This window comes from Phasianus colchicus, chromosome 7, assembly GCF_987193195.1.
Source record: "Phasianus colchicus chromosome 7, bPhaCol1.hap1.1, whole genome shotgun sequence".
In the NCBI taxonomy this organism is placed as follows: Eukaryota; Metazoa; Chordata; class Aves; order Galliformes; family Phasianidae; genus Phasianus; species Phasianus colchicus.
The window spans coordinates 13,968,642-13,973,790 of record NC_143442.1 but is presented as its reverse complement, the minus strand read 5'-3'; the positions used below and the strand labels follow the sequence as shown (position 1 = coordinate 13,973,790).

The following is a 5,149-nucleotide window of genomic DNA, read 5'->3' as shown; positions in this document are numbered from 1 at the left end:
TACTGATTTTACATGACATTTACTCAGATGTGTCTGGAACATCAGCAATACTGAAAAAAATATCAGAATTCTTTCCCTCTTTCAGATAGAAGACAAAAGAAGAGGACATTCACATCTTAGTTATCCACCTTTTCTGAATTTCTAAATGAAGTTACTCTCAAAAATGAAATAACAGCCACCTCCACACCTCAGAAAAAGTTTGGTAGCAAAGTACTACTAGAATGATGGATCATGTTTGTAAAGAGATTTCTTTGTGTAACAGAATAGCCATTGCAAATGATCCCCTGGAAACTATTCCAATTGAGCATTAGACCCAACTTTGTAATTTTCTTAAAATGTCAAATTTGGAGCCAAAGTACTAGGCAAAATAGAGCACCAAGCCCAGATATCTCCTAATTTAAGAGAAGGTTAGGAAGAGATAAGAATCCACAATCACAGATGATTTTTTTTTTTTTAATATATATGTATATTTTGTTATTATTATTTTTTTTAATCAATTGACCTTGGTAAGGACACACAGAATCCTTTGTGGAGTACAATCTGGGTGGCTTGGGAAGCCAATTCAATTTATCTCCTCTTTTTCTAACTTAGTCTACAGTGACTCTGAATTTTCTTCTTTCTAAAATGAGTGTCCATACAAAGCTCTCCTAGCATTTACAGGTTAAAGGGAAGCATTTGTTTTCTGCTTTATGCTCAAGAAAAAGTGGGTTTGATATGGTGAGAAAACATTGATCTGGCTCTTCGATTGAAGTCCACAAGACAATAAAGGAGTCTTGTTCTTCTCCCATCTATTTTGTCCTATCAGTGTTTCCCAGTTATCTTGAAACAGACAATTCTTTTACCTGAGATGGGTGTGAACTCCCCACTTCATCTTTTGTCATCTCTACTAAGTTGGCAAATTAGTGCCAATGGCCAAAGGGCAGCATGCTCAATCTTCTGTTCCCCTAGGGCATCTATTCTGCAAGAGAAGAGACATGGCCAAGAGTAAATCACACAGACACTCTGAGCTAGAAGCTTATCTCTAGGGCTCACAGCAATTCAATCAACCTCATATGTGATTAACCCCATTATGAACTCAGTCTGGGAGGAGATTCCTAGAGAAACTTCTCTGTGCAAGGAGAGTATCAAGGTCTGCGATTTCTGCCTAACATCCCATTCTCTGATTATGTGCCTCCAATTCCCCATGCTTCCAGTCATTCCCCTTCTCCAGAGAAAGAAATGAACTAATGAGATGTGAAGCAATCAAATTGGAGGTAATAATTAATGACAGAGCAGAAATTAAATTTGTGTGAGTAAAGGGAGATCTTCATGTAATGAAAAGCTAAGGATGGATTAGCTCCACAACACAGAGGTGACCTTAGAGTTTCTGTACAAGTGTTTTGGGAGAAACAGACCTGAAAACTACAGAAGCAGAGTTTAGTCCCTGCTTTGAGGTTTGTCACTGCAAAAAAATTAACACTCCACACCTCCATAGATTGATGAGTTAGATTTGAGGAGGAGAAACTCAGGTTTGGTTTTGTACCACTTCTGTCTGAAGGGTTCAGCCATGAGCTAACCTCCATGCCCTGTAACATTTCAGAGCAATCAGGGAAGACAGACAGATGGAAACACAGGGGGATGGAGGGAAGCTGATTTATATGCAGCTGAAACACAGCCGTGGGGCTGCCGCCAAACCATGTAGATGTGGTGGCAACACAAACAGAGACACACAGAACAGCCTGTGCAAATATAAACACTGCCACACGTGATGAGGGTTCACAGAGTTCATGCAAACACCAGGGAAAGAAAAGAAAAAAAGAGACTTAACTAGAGAAACAAGTGTAAAGATTATGTCAGAAACAAGAGTTCTGTTAAACAAAACAAATAAATGAAATTGCTCCTTCTCTTGTCCTGAAGAAAAGCATGCTTAGATATCAGAAATTTGCAACAGAATTAAAGGACGCAGCCCATCTTCTAGTGGTCCAGGTGGTATTCTTAACACTCTTGTACATAACAGTTGTCATTACTGATCAATTTTCCTCTCCTATCTAGATCTTGTGGCCAGTAGTTTATTAAATCATATGCCTCAAATTGATTATTATGTTTCTTTCTCTGTCAGTCCAGGGTTGTTTCCAAATGCAGATAGCTCATTACAGAAATCTGGCCTGGCAAAGGCTGCTCCAGCAAACTGTCATTTCTTCTCCAGCTTTCCCATGTGAATCCAGATCAAGTCCAGCAGTGACTAGAAGTCATCATCCTGTTAGAAGGGGCTTGCATGGAACGAGTTTCTGGATCTGTATATACTCCCTAGAGGCTAAGAATTACAGGGTAGAAACCACTGAAGAATTATTGCTGACTGTCATCCTAGGACAGAAGGGGCATGGAAACTAAACATTCAGCCATAGCTGAGGATGTCTCCACCACCACCACCACCACGAAGTCCTACTGGCCACAGATGTAATAACAAACCATATTCTTGCTTTGGAGTATCATATTGCAGATGCCAGTGCAGCATTTTTATCAGCACCAAACTGCAGAAGAGACTGGATTCCATATAGTTGGCTTTCCAGGATGGAATGCTTTTCCTTCTCAGCAACAACTATTGCAGCACTTTTCCTGTTGCACATGCCCCTTTATTCACACCCTGATGTCCCTCTAACACATGTCTCTTTGCTGCCATCCTTTGGCAGCCTCCAGGTAGAAAGAGGGATCGGAGTCACTGAATGCCATCTGTGAAACCTTCAAATACCCTTAGCTTTTGATAGCTAAGCACTCAGCAAAGCTGTGGTGTCTTACTAAGGGTCTGCAGGGACACCGCAGTTTCCTTTGTGCTAAGAGATTAGATGGTTGGAGCATAGGATTGTAAGCCAGAAGGCTCCCATCCAAGCCCAGCCACTGAGTCAAAGTCTATAACCACCTACAGGTCTTAGCCAAATACAGCTGTAAGCAGAAAGTTATATCCATGAGACTGATGAGACAAAGCGTACTCTTGTCTGTTGCTGTCCATAATATTGGCCTGAGCATGCCACGCTTGTTAGTTAAAATTGGTAGAGATATCCTTAAACAGTATGCCTTGCCATTTCAAAGCCCTGAGCTATAGACACTTGCGCTGTCTGCTTGTCCTTCGTCTGTCCACAGAAGTCATCTCCAGAGATGCAGAAAATACCGCAAACTTTCACTGCTGCAGTCTTACTTCTTTCACAGGGTGGTTCTCCCCTACAGAAGAATGGGGACAAGACTAGAAAAATGAAGTTTCACATTTTGTATCTGTAATGTAATGTATAGCAGTAGTAGAATAGCAGCAAAACTGTGGGCTGCAGCAAATGAGAGCAAGCCCAAATGCAGCAGCCATGGCTGCAAAAACAAAGGAAGAATAACTGTTTACCTTTAGAAGACCTCCACTAGGCAGGGATATCCAGTAAGATACCCTTGCCCCCACTGCCAGTCCTTAAATGAGGTCTGGGAAGGGGTGGAGCCAGGATCCACCCCTTCAATCACTTAGGGGCATTGCATGCACCTGAGCTCCCTTGGATTGGCCCTGCCTTCTCACCAGGTGCTCAGTCACTGTTTCAAGCCATGACTTAGCATTTCTGCTGCAGTACCCTATGGTTCCTTGTTTCTGTGGAATCTTTTAGTCTGTATTGAATTAGATGCATTGTGCTGGCTTGTAGATGATCTCCAGAGGTCCCTTCCAACCCCTACAATTTTGTGATTATGAGAATCTCTCTCAGATACTGCCTGCAGTAATAAATAAAAATATATGTTATGTTATTTCAAGATCTTAGACTATCATATTGATTTCCTTCAGATTCATAGTTCCTTGATGATTCTTCCCTTTTCTTCATCATTTTAAACTCTACAAGATTTTCTCAACAGTTGTTAGGCTCTGATGTTACCTCATGTACTAGATGACTGTGCCTTTGCTCTCCAGACAGATTGAGAAATGAAAATGAAGTGACTATTGTTTTTGCATCATATTTTTGATAAGGGGGCTGGAGTGAACTCTAAAATATAGCAGAAAATGTCATTTGTTTTTTTTTTTCAGAAATGTATCAAAATGTCTCCACATCTGTTTATATTCTCCAGTTCTATATTTCATCTCTACAGGGACTGAGCAACTCTGCTTGGTCTCGTGTTGAAGTCTGGATATTTGTTCTGACTCCTTGGGAAGGCTGTACAACCCAAAGCACAGTTCTTTTGGATACATCTCCATTCCAGAAATGAATTCTGGAATTCAATTTTTTTTTTCTTTTTGTATTTATAAAGTTGTATCTGTAGTGTGAAGGAGGTTCAGTTGACAGTCCTGGAAATGTAGGTCTTCTTAGCCATAGTAGATACAATGCAGATTTCACCACTCCACCCACTGGCAACAAGACCTTAACTTGGAACATTGGGGGGGAGAAAAAAAAAGAAAAAAAAGAAAAAAAGAGCAAATAGAGTTCATTCTCCATGACCAAACGTTAGCTCCTCTGCTGTTACAATCAATAAAAGTGGCAATTTTGAAGCAAAGGCAGATCAGGGCAAGTCTTGCTTACCCTCTTTGGATTAGATACCATCTGTTCTTCCATTAATAATCAGTTCCAAACACACACATATTTCACCAACTTTCCTTGGTTCCAGCCAGGAACTCTGCTAGTAATGATTCAGAGTTGCTCCCAAACCAATCACCAGCACCAACCTCAGTTCATGCAGTACTTTGAAGATCTGGAAGGTTGATAAGAATCCGTATTTCTCTTGGTTACCCTGCACACACCATCCAGCTCTCACCATTCCCCAGCTCTGCTGGAATGCATAACCAAGCCAAGACTGCTATGATGCATTGGGCATGCGGGAGGGCCAGCAGTAAGCCTGACAGCAACCATGGCTTCAAATTAATAAAACAAAACAAAGGGAAAAAAGTTGAAAAACAAATTAAGGAAGACAACCAACTTCTATATAAAACTTTTCCATCTGGAATTTCTTCTGCAAAGAAATATCTTAGCTAAAGCCCATACCAGCACACAGACAACACCAAACGTGTTTGGAAAGCAGGTAAATTGTTCTTATGGTTCCATAGCCCTTTTTTTTTTTTATCATTTGCAGACAATTCCATTCGTATTTTGTCCCCCTATCCTTCACAGGAGCCCCTTGTGAGCATCTACAAAATAACCATGTTTTAACTTTCTTGAAA

The 5,149-nt window shown here is 40.7% G+C and overlaps 1 long non-coding RNA gene across 1 annotated transcript; it reads right to left on the bottom strand.

Annotated features, from left to right (window-relative positions):
• Positions 1 to 507: 507 nt before the first annotated feature.
• On the bottom strand, positions 508 to 3,566 carry LOC116227284 (uncharacterized). Its single transcript, XR_016468194.1, has 3 exons — positions 3,365 to 3,566; positions 2,449 to 3,195; positions 508 to 958 (listed from the first exon to the last, which is right to left on the bottom strand). It is a non-coding gene; the product is annotated as an uncharacterized LOC116227284 (long non-coding RNA).
• Between the last annotated feature and the right edge of the window lie 1,583 nt (positions 3,567 to 5,149).